General features: G+C 38.7%; 1 protein-coding gene across 1 annotated transcript in view; it reads right to left on the bottom strand.

The window, feature by feature from the left end:
- The window catches only part of RBMS3 (RNA binding motif single stranded interacting protein 3), a 443,341-nt gene that overhangs the window by 39,029 nt on the left and 381,130 nt on the right, over positions 1-23,182 (bottom strand). The gene's annotated exons all lie outside the window — the stretch shown is intronic.

Raw genomic sequence — 23,182 nt, 5'->3', positions numbered from 1 at the left:
CTCAACTAAGAACCCTAACTCATGGTATTTTATAGCTGGTTAAGTAAGACTAGCTATTGACAGTGAGTTTGGTAGTGACACCCATTTAAAACACATACACAGTGTTTAAAAGCATTTTTCTTCTCTGCATGAAAAACAAAGACATTAATAACAAAGACCATATGTACTAAAGCAAGACTCAGACTTTGACCAAAAAATGAAACAAAAGACATGCCAAAGGAGCTTGAGAGAGAGAGAGCTCCTTTGCCATTCATATTCCTTGGTTTTTGCTCTCCCACTCCCCACGGTCCCATGCTGGCAAAATCATGACTTAGTGAAGTGTTGATTCTCTTCAGTTCTATGTTGTAAAATGCTATTTCCTATGTTGGTTAGAGAAAGTCAGTCAGAAAGTGTGGTCTGCTCTTTTTCTTGAGATACTGACATAAGGCAGTATTTCCAGTCATTTCTTCATAAGAAATACTTTTACTCTGTATGCATCTTTGTGTGCACACATCACAAACTTGCACAATCACATCTGCTACAATATGTGAAAAATACAGATGAATATATCTGTTAAAATAATTTGACTTTTTTTCCCCCTTTGAGAATACTGGAAAAATCCACCTATAAACAAACTTGTTTAACCAACTTGTAAAACAAACTTGTTTCAAAACCCATAGCATACCTGTTCTTACATGTTTATCTCACATTTACATAGAGCTGTTTTGCCCAGGATCTCATTAGAAGCTAAGGATTTCAAATTTTCAGTTGCAAATAGAAATAAATAAAAATACAAAATTCTGGAGAAATATCAGTTCAATTTTGCCTCACTTTCCAGCAATATTTTTTCTATGCACATCCTATATGAGAAGTATAGAGTCTGCAGCCCCTGCATTTCATTCCTTGCATGAAGTGGGGTAAGAAGAAGGTAGGCTCATTTTGGTCAGTAATTTTTGCAATATCCTCAGCATATGAAACACAGTTGTTTTATGTCACAGTGTGGATTTACATTGCATTGACAAGAGTCCCTAAAGAAATCTGACAAATTACAGAAGCTAGCCTCTGTGGAGTATCTGTCATGATTCCAAATAAATGCTTAGGAAACAAGCCGATCAAACCTGCAACACTTCCCACTTTTTGCCACTTTATTGGCTATTATTAATTTGCACTGGCTTACATTGATTAATTTATGGATTAACTCATTTAATGAACCACCACACAGTGAAGTCTTCCCTTCGGGTACAAGGGTCTAAAAGCAAGTCTGCTAGGCACACACTCATTCACCCCATTAAGCAGTTCCTGCATAGCAGAATCAATGCAAGAGTCTGAAGAAGAGCCATGCACAACAAAAATAATCTTGTTTTGCCTTTGAAATCAGTGGCCTCAGACACCATGCAGCCAGATGAGGTTCTAGGGTTTGGGCTTCAACTGCACTTTTTGGTTATGATAGGACACTGTAAGCTCTGCTCAGCATTTTTACTCTATCAAACCATATGTGCTCAAATTAAATCTGTCAACTGATAAACAGTTCTCAATTCCCTCTACAAGCAGTGCTCTCCTTTGGCTCAAAGGTGGAGAATTGCCTCAGGCCTTTCCATGACAGACAAGCTGGGCTCCCACTTGTGATGTCAAGGAAGGTGATTCTCCCTCTCTTCTCCATGTTCATGGTATCCCACTTGGAGAGATGCACCCAGCTCTGGGTGCCCCAGCATAAAGTGAATGTGGACCTGTTTGAGAGGGTCCAGAGGGGGGCCATGAGGATGATCAGAGGGCATCAATGTATGTAAGCATCTGAAGGGAAGGTGTTAGGAGCACAGAACCAGGCTCTTCTCAGTGTTGCCAAGCAATGAGGCAAGAGGCAACAGGCAGAGATTGATGCCAAGGAAGTTCCTGGGGAAGAGTTTCTTTACTGTGCAGGTGATCCTGCACTGGAACAGATTGTCTAGAGAGGCTGTGGAGTCTCCCTCACTGGAGAAACTCAAGAACCCTCTGGATGCAATCCTGTGTAAAGATGCTTATTGCAAAAATACAGCTGGAGGAACTTGCTGTGATTACATATGTGACAGACTGATAACTATTTCTGGGTTTAATTCAGGAACCTGGAAATAAAGAAGGGGCAATGGTGAAGGAAGTCTTATGGTTTAGTGTAACAAATGTAACTACCAGACATAGAATGGAAAAATCTGAGAGCAATTGTCTTTCAGCAAATAAGTAAGCACAACAGGTATTGCAAACAAACTATTAAAAATATATGGATGAGAGAGAAAATATATCAAGGACAAAAATATTGCTCAGATACAGAAAACATATAATTTTCAAATTGAAAAAATATATATTCCTGTCCCTAAATATACACCATTTAATACACTAGAAAAAGAAGCTGGAAAAACAAATCAAATATTTGCAGGTTTCCTAAGACAGCTTAACATGTTTTAAGCTGACAGTTACCTAGAGCAGAGAATTACATGCATTTCCCAGATCATTAATTCACCAGTTCAGAATCTTCTTGTGATCACGTAGGAAAGAAATTATACTTAATTAAGGAAATATTGTCTGGTTGTTAGGGCGACCCTCAGTCTCCAGACCATAATGCATTTCATATTACATGCTGTCAAGTCCATTCATATTCAATTTATTTAGCTGTAGAAGACAAAAAAATGTCTTGCCTCAGATGTTGCCATCATATTAAAAGTAATTTGATTCTTTTCAGCCTACAATATGCAATTGCTGATAAACATCCAGTTGGCTACTGGCAAACGTTATATCAAACGTATTGTTTCGTCTTCATCTGTTTGGATGTCTCATTTTACTGAGGTTGTAAATATATAGAAAGGCATCTTAGCATTGCAAACTATTACTTAAAGCCCTTTTTAATGGCAAAAAACCTGTAGAAGAAATTATAATGAGATTTTTGGCAAAGACAGTGGCAAAAATGCAGTTGTCCTGTCAATTATTTAGATCTGTCCTGTTGCCCTGTTGCCTCAGTAGGATTACATTTATTTTTATTTTTTTTTTTAGTTCCCACAAGAAACTGATAATAATGACTTTTAAATTTGGCAAGATATTCTTAGCATATGATTTTTCATACAATTTTGTTGATGCTAGAGTGGCTTTAAAAGAAATTAATAGGGCAAATGGTAAGGAATAATGATACAGACAAGTATGGTTTTTGTAACATTTTGATAAACCTGAGATAAGCTGACATACACATTTGATTTCCTCTTCACTTTATTTAAAAGACCTTGCTGTTTTAGAATGCTTTAAGCTTTATGAACATATTTTTCCTATAAGAAAGTAAATGTATATATTTCAGAATATAGTCTATCACTTACAAAGAGAGAAGCTGGAATTTATGAACACTGCACATCCCCTATATAGCAAAAAAACTCAAATTACAGGAAGGACACCAAATACAGTTTGGTGTATGAGGTAAAATATCTTTAAATATTTGTCAATATCAAAAGGCATCAGCAGAACAATTCCATGTTGGTGCAAAGACAAATGCCACCTTTTGTCTGTTGAAGGGTGGGAAAGTGACATCAGAAATAAAAAGTGTATTAGGAGGCTTTAGAAATGGAGAGTTCACTAGTTGAGAGATGCACTTTGGGGCCAGTGGGAGGATGGATTAGTTGGTCACAGATTTCTACAATAATGAACTGCATTAAAGGCTTCTATTTTATTTCAGTGTTCTAATACTGATACTAGACTTAAGGGGAAAATACCAGCTGAATAAATATTTTTTAAAGCTTACAGTAAGCATCTGTTTATTTTAGAATTTACTTTTCCTTTATTTAGGAAGTTTAAATAATTTAACCATACTCACAAATTCTGCTTTGTAAATACTGGTCAATGTAAAGCCAATAAACTTTACAGCAGAAAACTTACTTTTCAAATTTGTTTACAGATATCTTGTGCAGACATATGAGCACCAGGCCATTCCATCTGAAAATTTATTATCCTACTACCAAGTGAATGCCTTTATGTTATCAAGAACATGTTGTTCCTTGAGGTTTATTAAATTGAGTGAAAGGATGACTTTCCTTATACTTATCAGATAGACAGATCTATCAAGAATTAATATGAAAAAAAAATCAACATGCAAGCTTTTTTGCAGAGAAATACACTTTCTCTGCACACTGAACAAATGATGGCCATATTTCGATTGATTTACTGTTCTGTCTAGTCTGACTTGTCTGATCTCCTTGGGCTGCCTCTCACAGGCAGCAGAAAAACCAGGTCCCCTTGTCAGAACTGAGTCTACTGAACTACTCCAAACTGGTATGACTGTTGCAGGAAGAGTAAAGGTAGCTTTGAAATCCTCTCTGTCCTTGTCATCACCTCTGCTGGGAATATTTGTTGATATTTCAAAACAAAGGAAAACTTATTTTCCCTTTCTCAGTGAAATGATAGCAATTGCTGTGGCATTTGCCAGTTTATCAGAAGTTAAATCATGATTTGAGTATAGTGAAGAAGATCAGCAAAAATCAGCTAAAAATGTATATTCTGCAAATCTTAGGATTTCATTTAATTTCATTACATTGTTGATTTCAAAAGCTTGCTAAAAATGTGGTAAAGTGAGCAAGAAGCCCAAATACTCCTCTAAGTTAAAGTAGCTTTAACTTTGGAATAGGCAAACCTGAAACAAGCCATCAATGCTGAGCCCTGCTTCTGCACTGAGCACTAAACCTGAGTTCACATTACCATGTGAACATATCCCCATATTTTGAATATTGGACATTAATTGAAATTCTTATCTGACATCACCTTCATAACTTAGTTGAACCTCTGAGGAGCAATGGGCACATTTGCTTTCCCTTTCTTTGTTTTTGCTCTGTGTTTGTGAACCTCTTTCTTTGGCAGAAAGCATACATCATATGTCCAAGAGAGTTACTGCCCAGAAGTACCTGGTTTTAAAGGATTAAGAATCCAAATATAGAGTGGTAAATAAAGAACAAAGGTGACCCTTGTGTAGGCTTCAAGTTTCTTACAACAATAGCCATGGTTTTTTTGATGGTTGCTTTCCCTTTGTCCTTCTTGCCTTGTATTTCCTGTCTCCTAGTCTGAAATACAGCTTTTGATAATGTACAGATACTACCCTACATGTACAAATGCAGATTAAAAGGATGTAGAAATGGGAACATCAAGATATAAGGAGAAGACAACTGATGCAATAGGAAGAGTTTTATATTGGTAACTATGTGTACAAATAAAGCAATACCTGAAAAGATATTGTATCAGTTAATAAATGCATTATATCAGGCAGTACCATATATCAGTAGTTTATGCTTCTAACAAATCATAAAAAATCAGTAAATATCAGAGCATATATCTGTCTGTTAATCTAAAAGGACCTAACAAAAACAAATAGCATTTATTCTGCACACAAAAAGCTGCCCATGTCACTCAGTGCCTAAGCTGACTTTTGCATGGTGACTTGTATCTTTCCACCCAAAGTAAGATCTAAAGAGAAAGTCTATTCAAGAAAGTGACAATATTACAAATATTTATGAATGGAAAATACATCTGAATTCCTACAGGGACTCTGAAGCACATTTTGTGAGCCCTGTGTTAGACCTTTGCCCTTACTGTCTGCCCATGCAGGTTGGACCATAAACCCATGTGCTTCTCAATAGACTCAAAATCTGAAGTTTTCATACCTTTCTTCAACTTTCTTCAGCAAGAAATAAAATAAAATTACTGGTATTATATGCAGGAATAAATGTGCGTATTTTAGCTGGGATCTGCCATCAGGAAGGAGCCCACAGCAATTAGGAAATGACCTGTTGCAGTGGGGTATTCATTCCAACAATTTCTGGAGAAGGCAGAGAGGCCATAGGCAGGTCTTGATCCCTCATGTGACCTATTCTAGAAGGGAATGGGAACTCTCATTTGCTTTTTTCCCTACTCTTCAGCTTGAGTATGCACTTGGCTGATGGCTTTATGTAGCCACTCCACATATGTGTTTTTATTAAGTCAAGAACAGTCACCACAAACAAAGAATCCTCACAACTCAAAGAGGGTTTAGCATCTCTGGAAGACAAAAAAAGAAACACAAAGGTGGTAATTTGCCTAGGTCATAACTACTGTAATGCACAGATCAAATCTTCTCCTGCCCTTTCCACTATCAGATTTCACAAAAGAAAGATTTCAATCCATGTCAAAACAAGCAATTCCATTCTGTTTATATTCTTATATATATTCTGATGTGTATGAAATTTTTCCTTCCTTCACTGTCTCCCAGCAGCTGATGCGCCATCCTAATAAATGGGAATCAGGAGTTTCTTTCCTGCGGATTAGTTTTTCTTAATATCAGAATGGAATTTCATCTATTAAAGTTAAATCCAAATAATACTTCTCTTCAAACAGCTCTGTTCTATTCCATCCCTTCTTGCCTATAACCAGGTGTGAAAATTCACTTAATGGCTCATCCTAGGTGATAAATGGATATTATCAAACTGTACATTAAAATACAAGCCAGAACCAGTTTCTAGCTAACGTTTTCACTTCTTTGTCTTAGTGAGTTCAAATGAAACATTCAAAAAGGATGTCATATTTGTATCCTCAATAGTTTGATTTTACATATACATATATACACACAAAAAATTACACATGGGAAGACAAATGTATTGCCAATTCTATTACACTCACTCAGGCCACAATGTTTTTTCAGTATGTGGATAGGTTTTTTTTAACATTTGAAACTCTCAGTGCAGGATTTATTATGGCAAATATAACTAAGAGTAACAGTGACTGGTTTTTAAACTTCCTGTTCACGAGGAACATTTAATGAGCAATGAGTACAAACTTCTGTTATTAGCTGAAAATGGTTGCTAATTTTATTTTACTCAGGCAAACATGTTCCTAAAACAAGAAAAATGCTTGACAGAAAATTTTGCCTCCAGAGGCTTGTGTTTTTAGGTGGAGGTACAGAGAAGGTTGGTGACAAGAGAGCATGTAAGATGTTTAATGTAGTGGGGCCCTTTCTCCCCCTGGGCCTCCAGTTTTCCATGCAAGGTGAGGCAGTCCCACCTGTCTGGGTGCTCCCCAAAGGCATGGCAACAGATGTGACCCAGTGTCTGACACACAGGGCTGCTGATCTCTGCTTTTCTGGCAAGATTCAGTGCATAGGTCATTTGCCAGGCACAGAAAGTGCTTAACTGGGTTTGGGGAGGAAAGTCCAGTGTGCACTTCTAGCCTTGACACTGCCACGGCCAGTGACAGGGCAGAAGCTGTGACAGTAACAGATGTGCTGTGTTTTGTCTCCTGCCCCAAAACCTGGAGGGACTTGCATTGTGTAAGCTGTAATCTAACAGCTGAGCTGGATGAAAATATTCACTGATTAGAAGGACAAACACTGACACTGAGAGACATCAGAAATTATTAGGAACTGGCTATCAACAAGGGGAAAAAAACAAACCCAAAACCAAGCAGAAAAGTGGGCTGGTAATATAATCCTATGTATTAAGGTCATATTAGAGGTAAGATGACAAAAATGACACTCTACACAGTGAAGAAAATGGTATGGCTGTGTGTGGTGTTAACTCCGCAACACTAAAAGGACTTAACACAACCAGACTTAGACAGAAATATCTGAATTACATTCAGCATTCAAAACAGTGAGGTGATATCACTAAATGAAGTTCCAAGGACACATACTGAGGTGCTAGGGTGGGAGACAGCAGAGTGCTCCTCTGTGAGACCCCAAGTACTTGAGAGGACAAGTATAGGAACAACAGCTAAGAAATGGTTAGTATCAGGATGTTTCCCTGCAATTCTGAGATCAGAAAGGCTCTTGTAAACCAGAATTTATAAGTGCTGGACACTACAAATAAGGCAGCCTCACACAGTTGCTCCTGGACTTCAGGTCAGCCCTTCCAATGTCAAGCCAAAGGGAACTCTTCAACATCAGAGCTAATTCCTAGGTGAGGCTCAAATCTAGGCTGCACTCTCAGAGCCGCACTGATGGAAGGGCTACCATGGAGTCCAGGTACATGGCTGCATGGGGTGGGTAGGAAGCCACCTTGAAATGCTGAGATTAATGTTGCTGTGTCATTCCTGAACTCAGCTACAAACACAATGTCCATTCTCCATGAGGATGCACTATGGTGCACTGCCATCTGCTGCCTATGTCTCAACTCCTTGTTGGCAGCTCCTGCACAAAGGAAGACTAAAGGTATGAAGGGTCTAAAAATTATGTCCTTTCCCTCCTCATACCATTTTTCAAATTTAAAAATTCTGGAAAGCTGATGAGGACCAGTCATATGCACATAATCTTCACAGGAATCCTTCTTATCCTACCTATTAGGAAAGACAGGTAGCAGAAGATGCTATAAATGAAACTCTGGGTGAGTAAGGATGCTTTTCTAACGATATGCTTCTGTTCAATAATAGATTTTAGACTTGAAGATGATAGACTGGGAAATCTTGTACTAAGCCACTGTTCATGTTTTGTATCAATTCAATTCTAGATCACAGTGATTCATACCTATCTTTAAAACTAAAAATGCACCTTATTAGAAAGGTCAAATAGAGAAATCTGTCTCTCTGTCATGTTCTGTTAGATTTGTAACCTGTAATGTTAAACAGAGCCCTTTCCCACACAGTAATGGAAAGACAGCCATTCTAGCCGGCCTTTCCTTTCATTTAAACCCCAAAATTTTCACAGCCTGTGTGTCCTGGTCCAGATCCCAAATGGCATTTCATTTTCTGGACTTGTAACTCCTTAGGGGAGGCTATGGATGGAATACACTCCATTCTGTATAGAGGTTTATCCTTTGTCAGGTTAAAACTATCTATTGGCACTGCCAGCTCTGTGACAGTCCTCAAATCCAAGACTGAGGCATGTATTTCCAAGAGTGCCTTACCTTCTATTCCATCAAGTCCTCAAATCCAAGACTGAGGCATGTATTTCCAAGAGTGCCTTCTTACCTTCTATTCCATCATTAAAAGTAACCCAAGACTATGCCTCACTCAAGCCTCTACAAATTTTAAACATAATTTTTCTGACTTTAAAAATTCCAGACCAGCTCCTCCTTGGACTCTCTGCAAGCAAAATGTCACCAGCACCTGGATTTTGCTGCTCCTGGACAATCCACCCTGCTCTGGATGAGACACCATTCCAGTTTGTACACTGTTTTGAACAACTGAGACTATTGGCACAATCTGGGCAAACTGTGGCTGCAGAAGTGTCCCAGCCTAAAACTTCTCTCCCAGACGCATGAGACCTCAAGAGGCCAGTAAAGGTGATGGCAGCAAGTACACAGAGCAGGTCCTTCAAAGGTAACTATATCTAAATCTGGGAAGGTACAAATCGTACAGATAAAATCAAATTCAAGTCCTCAGCTACGTGTCACCAGTCAGAAAAAAATGGAGCCTAGACAGGGTAAGCAGATTTTTTCAACTAAAAATCGGATATTTTAAGTTCTCCTTTACTTTAAGGTACTTCCAGTGAAACCAGTCTGTGTGTTAGAATAAATAATTAACATTTATAAGTCTCCCTTCTACCAAAGATGTTAAAGTGTTTTAAGTCCTGTGTGACATAAAGAGAAGTCAGGAGCTGATCTATTTTCAGGGTTCTGGGATGAGTCTGGATCTACATTTGACCTTTCCCGAGCCCGTGAGTGTTCAGACTGGGGGGTACATCTTGGGTCGTCACCATTGCAGGCTCAAAGAGAACAGGTGGTTCCATTTACACACACTAGTCCAAATTGATCAAGAAAATGATACATTTTAACTCTTGATTCATGCTGAGCAGATTTGAAATAAATAAGAGAAAATGGCTTCTGAGTCTACTTTGCTCTACACTCCATTGTCTCTTAAAAGCAAATGAAAATATTGAGGAAAAGAAATTTAAAAGAAACCCATGGGAGTAAACATTCAGTGCAAAAATGGTTCAAATAGTCTAAGGAGACATGAAAAGTTCAGAAAGATGCAGATTTTGGCTATTACTAAGGCTAGAAAGAAGAGAAAGTAAGCAATCCAGCAAGGATTATTCTACTTTTTAAAATATATATCTTTACTGATTAAGAATGACTAAATTGATATATTTTCCCTTTTGTTTTCTGTCCAGATAAAGTCACTCTTGGGCAGAAATCTTCCTTATAAAGTTTCAGCCTAGAGCACATTTTTACAGCTGAGTTATTATCCTTAAAATACGAGTTCATACTGGAAAGGCTGGCAGCCCTCTTAACTATTGTATAGCAGTGAGCACAGCTGTAACATGTTAAATATGCTGAAAGTACATGGGGGGAACAGAGAGGCTCAGGGGCCTGGTAACAGAACAGAGAGTCTCACCAGGTTTGCTCATTGCTGGGACTGAAAGTTTTATCAAGCAACAGCTGTTAGTTCTGTTCAGGTATCAGCTACCCACAGAGAAACCCTCCACCACAGAGATACACCACTGTGACTGGGGATGTCCAAGAGCCTTCCCAAGGGTTGGGAAAGGTAGGGAGCTGCATCTCCACAGGTTACTGATCAGGGAGAGGATTGCATGGTCCTTGGCCGGCATGCTGTTCTGCCTATAGAGGGTGTTTGCCACTGGCCTATGGCTACTGGGTCTTCTCAGGGCACTCAGTTTTATCAGAAGGATGGTAACCACCAAAGACTGTTCCTTTTTCCAGATTAGTGAATGGACCACATCCATGCTATCACACTGCCAGTTTCAGAGGAATTGCCAAAGCAACATGGGCAAATGAAGTCAAAGTCTGCTGCTTCAGTTTTCTCTAAATGAATTTACCAGAGTAAATCAGGTCAGTTACTCTATTTTACTCTTATCCATACCCATGCTGCAGTAATCTGTACAAAAAGATTTTATTTATTACAGCTTTTATTTTGTACACCACCATTTCCCACCACCCACTGTGTACTAGTCCATGGGAATGTACAGCAAGCAGTCAGATCCTGACATACCCCAAAGATATTTTTACTTCTTTGTGACTTTGTGGTTTCCACACACTGTCTGATTTGCAGAAGTTTAGGCTGAAATAAATTTTTTTTTGGGCAGCTTTCCTGAATTTCTTTCAGCTATTTGAGTATTGTAGAGGGGTTCAGTTTTCTCAGGAAAAAAAATCTTTATGTTTATTTTCTCTGGCATGTAAAAATTAACTACTATTGTGGTCAACAGTAATTTCAGAGGTTCCACGAATGAGCCAAGAAAGAGCAGTTCAAGTTTTTTTCAAAGTGATTTTCTAAATCCTACCTGAAGTAAATTCTCCAGGTTACAAGGCAGCTGATGGGAGTTGCCTACTACCAAATGCTCTGAAAATGCCTCAGACAACAGAGAGCACCTTGCTCTGGAGCCAGAGAGGAATGAGCTGGTGAGTCACTGTTGTGGTAAATGTACCAGAGTGAGTCTTTGACCCAAAGTGGATGACCAGCCTTCCATGAAGCACTGATCAGACAGCTGAGTCTGCCCTGAGTTCAGTAAGATGTCTTTCACATGATGGTAAGAGGATGCTTTGGACGAACAAATCATAGAGGAAGCTAGAGAAAAGAAGGCCAGCTGGATAGTACACACATATTGCTGAGATGAACAGTAAGTTATTTGGAAAAAAACCAAAAACACAACTCTGAAAGAGAATAAAACATCCTGTGAATCCAGGTCACATTTGGCACATAGTTGTGACCAAAAGAATAAAAAATTTGAGCTGTCAAAAGGAATGTTTCCACCATATTTCAAAATGACATATCATTTCAGAATTTATCTAAATTTGAAGGGGAAAAAAATGCTTAAAATTAGTTCAACAACCCAGAAATGAAAACAAGGAGATTATAGATATTTGGTCTTTGTTCTTCTTCTCACCCCTTCCTCACTCCCTAAGTTCTCTCTGGGAGTGGAGTCAAAACAACATTTTCACAACTTTTTCCATGTCACTACTCTCTCCGTCTGCACATTTTCACTTGAAGACAAGTTTTAGAGCTATTATTTGATTCTGCCCACAAAGCCAAATTTTATTATCCACAGAGTATTATACATGTAATAGTCCTGTCAGTCATAGCCAGAGGCAAAGGGTAGCCTCAGAGGTAAAGGAAACAAGAAACATCCAAAGGAAGATAAATAGGAATGAGATGATAGGCAAATGGCTAATACTCCCATCTTTTGTTGAGAGCTGTGGATAGAAAAAAATAGCCCTCTAATTAATTCCAGAGTGACAGGGACTCGAGAGCCAGGTTCTGTGCACTGCATGCTTGTGAATCTTCATTATATATGAAATCCCTTCCTCCAAAAACCAAACAAACTCTTGTTTTGTCTTTGACATCAAAAGATGCATAGTAACTAACAACAGATGTTCTGATAAACTCCAGTAGAAACCAACCTCTTGGCAGCCACATTTCTGTTCTGCAGTGACTTTTCCATTCACACAGAAAATCCACTTGTGGGACTGAAAAATACATGAAATGGTTTTCTGCTAGTATTTCCTGTGGTATTTTCTGTTACTATCAAGGAACTGCAGCATCATGAAGGACCATCTTCTGGTGTTTCAGTTCAGGGTCACTGCAGATGATTATGGATGCAGGGAAGTAATGCAGAAGTGCACAGCTTGAAGAGGGAACTAGACGAGGCAAAAATTTTAGCAGAAGCTAATTGCAATTTCAGTGGTTCAAACTTCTGTAATCCAACAATCACAGTAACATACAGATCTTAGTGAATTCGAAAAATTTGGCTTGAAATCCTGAACCTTCTGAAATTAATTATGGTTTGTCATCAACTACCAGTATTTCACATTGTTTTAATCCTTTGAGACAGATGCCAAGCTGTACATCACTATGCAGGTATACAAAAGATTTTTATAGCACAGACAGATTTTCATTAATTAGTTATGTCTAGCAGAGATGATTCTGCTCTTGTTTTCAGATTCAGATTGTAATTCAGTGATTTTTGGGTTTTTTTCAGTAATCCAATTGTAAATTTTGTGGCCCTATGCTGCCTGTAAACTTGTTTAACCTAGAAACAAAATTTTGTTTTCTGGCAAAACAGCCATCTTTTCAAGAAGCTGAAGTAATTAATAAAGATAAGGACAACCAGCCTTGGAACAGGAAAGAATCAAGTCTAATAAAAATTTCCAGTAAGAAACCATCTAATAAATACTTGTTATGCACACTGAGAAGGATCCTTAGGCTGAAATGTTGCCATAAATTATTCATATGGAAGTTTTGGACTGTAAACAAATTTATGAAGATAATGATCTCTTTGCAATTCATGAACAAAAGTGGAGGGAGGGGTCAATCCCAGAATAAACTGCGATGTATAAATCCACCAGCTGGAGGCATAAAGTACTGATGCAGAGATTCACTGCAGAAATTGTAAAATAATCCCTGTGTGTTTTCTCCTTCCAGAAAGACAGCTTTGAAGAGCAACTGCAGAGCCAAATAATTTAGTGTATCCTCATTTGCTGTTCTTGACCAGAGCAGTAATCACAAGTTAGAAATCAAAGTCTTTGGACTATAATGGGTGAATCAAATGAGAACTGTGCACAGCATTAGCCTGTGCCTGCTTAAAACTAGCAGCGAGCAAGCGTGAAACCTTCGTCAGTACAGACCGCAAGGGGTTGTTGCAACTTTGGGAAACACTGATGTTCATTTTTGTTTGATGTACCAAACTGCTTTTCCTCAATTGAGGATTCATACTGACTGACTAGGTGGTTTAATAAGCTGAATGAATTTCACAATGGCAAAGTTTACTTCCAGTACATTTATTTAATGGCTGAGGGAACTGATGAAAGGGAAATAAAAATCTGATGAGGAGAAAAAAAAAATTAGTCTAGAATCTAGACTCCCCCAGGACAATTTCTTTTGCTTTGTATCCTCTGTACTGACAGACAACATATTTGCTTTCTAGCTAATTACCAACAAGACTAAAATTTTACATCTTTGATGTGTATGAGATCAAAGAATATTGGGAAATAAAAGTAAGATTAACATAATTGTCTTGTACAGCTATAATAAATTATGACTACATATACAATCAGACACCCCGCTCATCGGGAAGGCATAAACTAGAATCAATTGAACTATACAAGAACCTTGTTTAATTTTGTTTCCTCTGCAGTTTCTCACCTCTTTTGACACCCACCACTGGATCCCAGATGGAAAGCCACAAAAGAGGCCCCAATCCCAGTGGCCTATCTGAAACTCATGAGATTCACAGAAGCTCCTGTTTCAGTTGTTGAGCCTTAAAAAAACAGCAGCCTTGTGCAGACATGGCAGGTCACCAGCAGGGGATGAACTAAAAGATTTCCAGGTCCAAAATCACATATCCCTACCACATGCTTGATCTAAAGGATTCATTTCTATTTAGGTTTTTTACTTTTTTACTAGCATTGTCTACCTAGTGTGCTTACACAGACTGGGCATCCAAACCTCTTTGGGAGCATTTTGTGGTAGTGCAAACTTTTTCTATTATGTATCTAGGACACGATTCTCATCCATCAAATCCGTGTGACAGCACGCTCAATTTAGGAAAAAAGGAAAAAAAAAAAGAGGGGAACCAATGCTTTGATGTATACCTGCATCTAATTCATCATTACCATGGCTTAAATAATGAACACATTATTTTAGGAGTGTTACATTTTCTTTAAACTGTCCATGAGAACAATGCTGCCCTATAATAATTGATAAACACCTAGCTTTGATTGATTTGTCTTCAGTCTTAATACACACAGCATGTTTGTTTACTCCATAAATATCTTAGTATTCCTACTTCCTCACCCGCTCAACTATGAGGAAAAAAAAAATCAAAGGCAGCCAAAAGCATCTGCCTTGTAAGAGTAAAATGGGGTGGGAATGTTTGGATTGCTCTGGCTCATTAAGGTGACGTGAAAGGTCTACTTCTGGCTAGGAGCTGTGAGTTATTCCTTCAAGCAAAAGCATTTTGAAGGTTTTATTTGTCATCAGGTGGCAGTGACAATGAAAAACGTCTATTGCACTTCAAGACAGCTGGTAATAAAGCTGCACGGGGAATGACTGACAGAATAACTATACCACTGTAGCTTCTAAGTTTTTACAGCCACTCAGCTGGAGTTATATCATTGCATTAAAAGTGGTTTAGGGTATAAAAAACATTTGATACAGAGGGATTCTCTCCCTCCCCATTGCTGTATGAGGAATCAGTGCAACAAAATTTGGGTAAAACGGTCTTTTGCTTAATTTAATTAATTGTTTCTACTATGTAGTTTTGCTTTAGTTCACACAAGGGCAAGCCTAAAAATGCTTCTGACTTTCTGACAACTGCCTCATTCAGCACCCTTGCAAGCAGCTCCCAACAAATCCCAGTCTTCAAAGGCACATTGTTTTTGTTTGTTCTCATTGTAACAGATGTTTTGTATCATGTACTTCAATGAACTAATTCATCTGCAGAGGACCGCCTACTCTGGCTGGTGTGCATCCAGCTGTGGAAATAGCTCAAGTGTCATCTGTGACCACTTTCATTCCATTCTTCTGACCTCACAGGATCTCAGTGACCGCATCCAAACCCATTAAAAATAAACAGACCTGAGAACATCCTTTTAAAAATTTTCCAGCGGAGGAGTACTGCTACTCTAGGCAGGAAGCCTTTCTGGAAAGAATGTAACTGAAGCTGAAGGAAGATTCACTCAGCTCTGGAAATCTCCTCCAAAACATGTTGCTTTTATCATATGAACTACCCAGTCAATATTAAGAGGCGCAAGACCAATGTCAGGTGTGATTTTGATGGAGCTGAGAGCTTCTGACTAACTCAGTGCCATATCAATTAGCCTGAGCACCAGACAATCAATCACTACTTCTGCTCTAAATGTACTGAGCTCCCATTAGAAGCTGCAAATACCATGAGGCTACTTCATCTCAACACACTGAGCCCTTTTATATACTGTGGTTCTACTGTAATATATTTCTGAAGTAGAAACAAAATCAATCTGAATTGCTCTGGAGTGGAAGCATATCCCATTAACAGCTGTGCACCAAGATTAAAATGTATTAGTGGATAAAAATAGTTTGCGTCTGTAAGAAGACAATTACTGCTTTCTTAAAAGTGACCAAATAAAACATCCAATAGCAATAAAGAACAGACTTTCTGAAAATGCCTTTAAAATCAGTTGGGATCACTTCATCACAAGTCAAAACATGCCTGGGATGGTGCAAGCATTCCTTGATTAGCTTCCTTGGAAGCAGGAGCAACAAGTTGCTTTCTGAATTTCTTGAGAAGCTGACTGCAGTTTTCCACAGGAAATAAGTAGTTCCTGATAAGATGCTGATCATACACTTCAATACTGGGTCCACTGTATTTGCTAATTACTTTCAAACCACTTAGTCAAGTCACCCATTAAGAGGAAATGATTCAATTGCAGATCCACTGAACTGAGAAACTCAGTGACCAAAACTCCTTGTGGAGCTAGAATTATCCACTGTGTAAGAGTGCTCACAATACGTCAAACCAAGTAGTTAATTTTGGTTTTGAGAAGCAAATATGGCTGTAGTTAATTAGACAGCTTGGAAGGATTTTTAATATTGTACAACACCAATTACTAGAGTATTTCAGAAACATTTCAGAAGCCTTTAAATTAGGAAAATTAGAGCCTTACATCAATCATCAGAACCAATTCATCACTTTCAGGAAGTTGCATTCCCAAGCCCCGTATTCTACAGAGAAAATTTTAAAACTTTCTGGCAACTGTCCTATATTTCAAAGATGGTAATTCATCTTCTCACTTCAGCTCAGGTGTATTTATAATAAACTTGCTATTTGGGTATATCTAGGGGTCAGCTGCTTTAAGGTCTAAGCAGATCATGCAGAAGGCATGAACAGCTGGCTGCAGCTCGTGACATTTTCTGTAGTTCCTAACTCAGAGGTCAACAAAATGGGCTCACTCACAGCGATACTAAAGAATTTCACATTAATTTTCACTCACTTCACAGTAACTCATTAAATGGAAATACCTAGGGTACAACTGGGTGCCTGACAGAAGACTCTTTTGGGATTTTAGTCTTTGTCATATTCTAGCCTTCTGCTGATTTTGATGTTGCTTAGTTTGTTTGGCTTGGGCTTCCACTTTGGAGCATGTCAGAATGATAGATAGCATTCTTTGAAATAGAGAAAATACTTCTCAGAGGGAAACCACCACATTTGAGTAAAACTATTGTCCTTCAGCACATATAACATACAAAAGTAATGCCTGTGATGCTCCTATGACTTATACTGGACATTGGAATTGTCAACGTCAAAGAGTTCTGTCCCTTGTATTTATCCACAAGACTTTAACCAGCACCAAAGAATTAACATGGCTTTTTATGCTGTGAGATGCAGAACAAATATTGCATAATGCCTGGTTACATATTGTCCCAGCTTGGCCAAGCAGATGAAAGGAAACAGCAAAGCACAGTCTCATACTTCACTCGATACAACAGCACTCATGCACGTTTCTACTTACTCCTCCACTTGTCTGTTGAACAAAATAATGAAAAGAAGCTCACACAGGATTCAAATACATTGCATATTGTGGAAGCAGGCAAATATCACCACAAACAGATCACTGCCAATCACCACAGCCCACACTCTCAGAGCCATGACCTGTATCACTGATTTTTATCTGGAAGACAGATTTGAATGGCACGTAAAACTCTAGGAAGAATAAAAAATGTAGACATTTTAAATATTGTGAGGAAGTTCTCTTCAATGGTGGTACTTGAAACGTCCCAAGCTCTATTACAAAATGTTTATAATGAGTTCACCTGGCTTACACACATGTCCAATTTTTTCTTTTTTCCTGAACGGATGCAGTTACACACATTGGTATATTTCTATTATCCCAGTGAAAACATCCATGGTTACTACCACTGAAGTGTGAAGTCCAGAATCTCAAAGACATGCACATCATCATCTGTGTGGGCCAAGTGAAATGTTTCTCAGGGTTGTAGCCAAACCTGAATGGTGCCATCCAAGGATAAATTATCTTGCTTTTCTATCCTGGACAGTGGAGGCAAAGCAAAGGAAAGAGCCAAACTAGTATGGAGTTCCCAGGACCTACTCCAGGTCCATGCTTTTAACACTGGCATGGATTGAAGGTATGTTTGCTGTGTGAGTCCAAATCTGAGCTCTGAGCCATAACTCTTCTCTGGGCAGCAGCAGCAGTACCAGGACTCCCTTCCAAAGACCAGCTTCTCCCACCATTACCATGCTCTAACCAGCTGCCTAAAATTTGCTTTGTAGTCATCTCCTGGTAGAACCAATAGCTCAAGGTGTTGAACGCCTGTGAAGACTTAGGTTGAAATGTTATAAAATTGGGTATCAAGAGAAAGCTGATGATGTGAATAGGGTGTTACTGTCTGCAGAAAGCAGCATGAAACCAGGGGAATTGCACAGGTCTTTCACTTCAAATTTTTCTTATTCCTGTGCTGTTCCTGAGGCAAGATGTGGCCTGTCACAGCTTTAGCTGTCATGATGAGTGTCTTTGCTTGCTGCACTTGGAGGGGAGTTAGCAAGGGAGCTAATACAGCTTAGCTACTTCCACAGACACAAATCAGTGAGCTGGGGTTCTGCATCTGCTTGTCTATCAGAAACACTCAAACTGCTCCTGACAAATGTCCACCCCTTTCTCTCCCTAAAGAAAGAACTGTGACAAGCACCAGGAAACAATCATTGCATCAAACACTTCATCCTCATTTAAAATAAGTACATCTAGAGCAATCCTCTCCTTTCCACAAAAATGACATGGCCTGCCAGCAGGAAGAAATGTCAGTGGTGGAATGCATACAACAACCATGCTTTTCCTGGAACACTGCTTGTCCTCCTGGACCACTGAACTCTGGCTTAGCCAGGAGCAGCTGTGGCAGTGCAGATGAACCAGCTTTACAGTGGTGGGTCTCTTCCCCTACCTGCCTACGGAAAATACACTTCTAGCCACAGCCCTGTCAGATGTGGGACATCTGTGAATGTGACACCCACCCCCACCTTCTTGGCTAGAGGCAGGCAGTAGACCAGTAATTTCCAAAGCTGCAAAAAGGAGTTTTTTATTGATAGTGCTAAAGAGGAAAGCTACCAAGCTGGGAGCTGACACAGACTCACATCCTGTGTGGATTGGGCAAAGAGGGGGTGCATAATGATTTGCAGATTGCCGTACGGTAAAAGTACAAAGGCTGTTTGAAAGCAGGCTCTGTGCTCTGTGAATCATATGCAGCCCTCTTGTCCCACCACAGTGATCAGTAGCAGGGTGTCAATCCTGTGATCCTAAGCTTGAAGATGAAGTAATCATCCAAGTTATCCCAGACTGAACCCCCCATGAGGACTCCACACTGTGTGAGTTTACAGCATTTTTAGGAGGCAGAAACAGACAACTGATAATGAGGAATGCAATTGTGTTCCTGCTTTGGGATGTGCACGTATGGTTTGCCATGCATAGAGAAAAGATAACTTCCACTCAATTGCTCACTCAGAAAAGCACAATGGTGAAAGGCTACACCTGGGCTTTGGGGTGGATGTTACAGACAGGGTCCCTCCTCAGCAACAAGACCTGCAGTGACATTACAAAATATCTCAGGTAGCTTATGTAAAAGGCACAGATTGGGAAAGTCTGTCCAGCAGATATCCTTTAACAAGAGCTTGTAGTCAGTAACAAGAAATGAAAAATTGCATTTAAACCATAAAAAGAAAAAGTGAGATTTCAGGCCCTAATTTCCAATTTCTTGTTAACAATAGGTCATTTGATAAGAGAACCTACTCTGCTGGAAGTGCATCTCTTTGACAGGTAGTCCAAAGGTAGTGATTTCACCAAACAACAACTTGGCACTCCTTTAAAATTCTTCAGATTCTGTTGATCACTGTGTTACACAACTCATTCTTCATCAATCCACTATGAAACAGCCAAAGAATGTTCAGTGTCTATGCTATTACATTTCACTATTTGTTTTCTCAATCCTGTAAGAAAGAGGTTGAAACTGTCCTCTCAACAGCACTGCAGATACCACTGACTCACAAGAGGCTTTGTGGCAAACACTGCTGCATGCATGGACTTAATCCTAATGCACACCACCTTGAGAGGAAAACAAGGCCACAAGGTTACAACCTGAAAACTGTAATTAAGCAATTACTCCACTTCAATGGGACTAAAATCAGTTTAGGAAAGATACACATTATTTGCCTCTGTACTGCAAAGTTTAGGTCAATATTATATTCTTTCTAAGGACATCGGAAATTAAAAGAAAGCGTTTTACCAGTTAGAAATGAATGTAAAATACTGTTAGACTTGACTACATTCAATACTTTCAATAATAAGCTACTACTTATGGTATCTTGAATGGTTCTAACTTCCAGAATGTCAGACCACAGCCTACATTTATACACTGAGATAAAAAAATAAATTATTAGCATTGCCTCTGCAAAAATGATTTTAAAATAATTATGTTAGTAAGATGTTTCAGCAGTTACAGTTGAGAAGGTGCTAATTAATCAGCTACTTACTCAGACGCTTCAACAAGTATATCAGAAATGAACACAGAAGGGAGGAAAAAAAGGGCAAGAAAATGCTACATTTGGAGGGCAGAAATAAAATTCACTAAAAGTCTACCTGAGACTTTGCAAATGATATTCAAACACATAACAAAAGGTTTCTTACATAGATAAGTGAAAATCAAGGAGAGAACCCAGAGGTTGGCTCCCCATGCAGGGCAGATGGGGGACACACTTCAGAAGGAGCCCCAGCTGAATAAGGACACTCTCTCAATTTCCTACATGAACCAGCAGACAGCACAGGCAGCACTCAGACAGTGAGTGTTTGGGCAGAAAAATGAATACAGACAAAGGAGATGAAAAACCCAGAGAAGTCACTGAACTCAAGGTGAATTGAGGAAGCAGGACTGGATCATCTCTATTGCAGAGCTGGAACATATGAGCACAAGTCCAGTGGCCAGGACTAAAGGATATTAATGAAGATAGAACATAGATAAATCAAAGATAGATCTAGCTAACCTCATTTTTTAAAATAAAATAACCTATTTTCTCAACAAAGGACATGCAGCAGATCTAAACTCTCTGAAGGTCAATAAAGTATTTCAGGCAGTGCTACAGCCAGAAATTACTAAACTTTGGGGATGATAAAGGATTAACTAAAGCAGAAATGATAACAGGTTGTGCTAAAAGACAAGCTATACTACGTCAGTGGGAGGGTCACTAACATCTCCCTCAGGATTGCTCTCATCCAATGCTTTTAATAATTCCCTTGAATAATATTTGGGGAAATTGCAAAGTTGTAAGGCACATTAAGTAAAGTGGCAAATTAGAATACCATACAGGAAGGACTGGACTAAACAGAGCAAGGCACAAATTCATCAAGTCAATCAGGCTAACATGTGGTTTCCTTTATCATGTAGTAGCATCTGCTGGAAACGTGGAAGAAGGAGAAAACTTGGGTATCTCAGTGAATTTAGGATGACAGCATTACCAGTCATGAGCACAAGGGAAGAAAGGTATTTTACAATGCAGCAAAGTCATCCCAGAGAAGAGAAGGAAGTATTAAAGCTATTTGCACAAAAGGCTTGAATCCTGCGAGCATTGGCTGCCCCAGAAAAATGAATTCAAAGTGGAATAGATCCAAAGAAGGGTCATTGTTGCAGCCAGAGGTATAAAATCCTTAGATTACTGCAAATGAAGTGATGTTAACATAGTTAACCTAAAATGAAAACACAGGTAACATTTTTGTCTATAAATTAATATGGTGAACATTGAGATAGGACAACAGTTACTGAATGTAGGAAGAATGTTTGACCAAGAACAGATGGAGGCAAAATGAATTGGAGCACCTTTAAGTTGGAAATTAAAAACTGAATGCTAAGCCTCAGAGCAAAGGTGTTTTGAAACAAACCTCCTGATAGGATTATCAAGAGGCATAAAATCAAAGTATTTAATCAGGTTTTGCAAGGGATTATGTAACATGCCACTGAGATTAGCTCAGTTGGTTAGAGCACAGTGTTAATAATGCCAAGGTTTTGGTTTCAATCCCTGTTTGGGCCATTCACTGAAGAGTTGGACTTGATGATCCTTGTGGGTCTCTTCCAACTCAGAATATTCTGTGACTCTATGGTTCCTGGATACAGGAATTTTGAATCTTATAAACTGGTCACTAAGTCCTTAGATACATTATTATAATTTTTTTACACAAGTCCTGTACTAGAAAAAATCATGATGCAGTTGTAAGTAATACATAGATTAGCTAGTTTTCCCTACTTATGTAAATTGGTCCTTGAATACACTTGGCTGTAACATAATGGTAATTTATGGAAGTGCTGTTGTTCCAAGGATTAAGAAGGTGCCAGAGTCTCCTTCATCAGCTTATTGCTGCAGGCATGATTCTCTTCTAATTCTTGCTGTTTCACACCTATGCAATTCAATTTTCTTAAGTGAAGTTAACTCTTGATTTATACTGGTAAAAATCAGATCCAATATTTCCTTTTGTAGCATTTTAAAAATTAACATGAAAACCTTGAACCCTAATAGTATCACTGTGAGGATGTGTTTAGAGGCATCAGTCAATATAGGCCCTTGTTCCACCAGACTTTTCACAAACTTCTACTAAAAACTATTTAGTCCTATGACAGTTTTATAATTCAAATAGACTGGGATTTGAAAAAAGAAAAATCTGAAACTGAGCCTAAGAGAAAGATGTTTTCTCCAAGGTCAAAAAGCTGATCAGTGGCAGATGAAAAAGTGTCTGTCACTAAGTGCTCTAAGCCTACATGTATTCATTGAAGCCAGTGTGAGGAAAGGCAGGCTCAGGTAAAAAAGGTACTACAGCAAGAAAAAATACAGCTATAAAATACATCTGTAGCTAAACAAATGTGCATGATTTCCATTTGGAATTTTCTTTCAAAACCAGTTGAAGCCTCTGGAACAAAACCTCAAATGAATACCATATTTAAAAAAAAATAGTAAATTAATTAACCTTGAAGATTACACTTTGATTCATACATAATGTTATTCCTATTCAATTGTTTATAAAAGGACATCTTGTCAACAGCCTAAAACTTGACTTGATCCTTCACTAACAAGAATTCACCTTTACAGCTTTTACAGGTTGTGCCAGTCTTTATAAATCCTATTTTGCAGTTATCACAGTTAAGGTGCTGCCCTGGCATTACTCTACTTGTAAATCACAGGCTTTCCTCAAAAATCCTCTTCTGGGTTTGCAGAACCCCAGAACCTGTTTCCTTCTCCAAAGCTGCCCAATGCTTCTTCTGTAAA

This window comes from Ammospiza caudacuta, chromosome 1, assembly GCF_027887145.1.
Source record: "Ammospiza caudacuta isolate bAmmCau1 chromosome 1, bAmmCau1.pri, whole genome shotgun sequence".
Classification (NCBI taxonomy): Eukaryota; Metazoa; Chordata; class Aves; order Passeriformes; family Passerellidae; genus Ammospiza; species Ammospiza caudacuta.
This window is presented reverse-complemented; position numbering and strand designations above follow the sequence as displayed.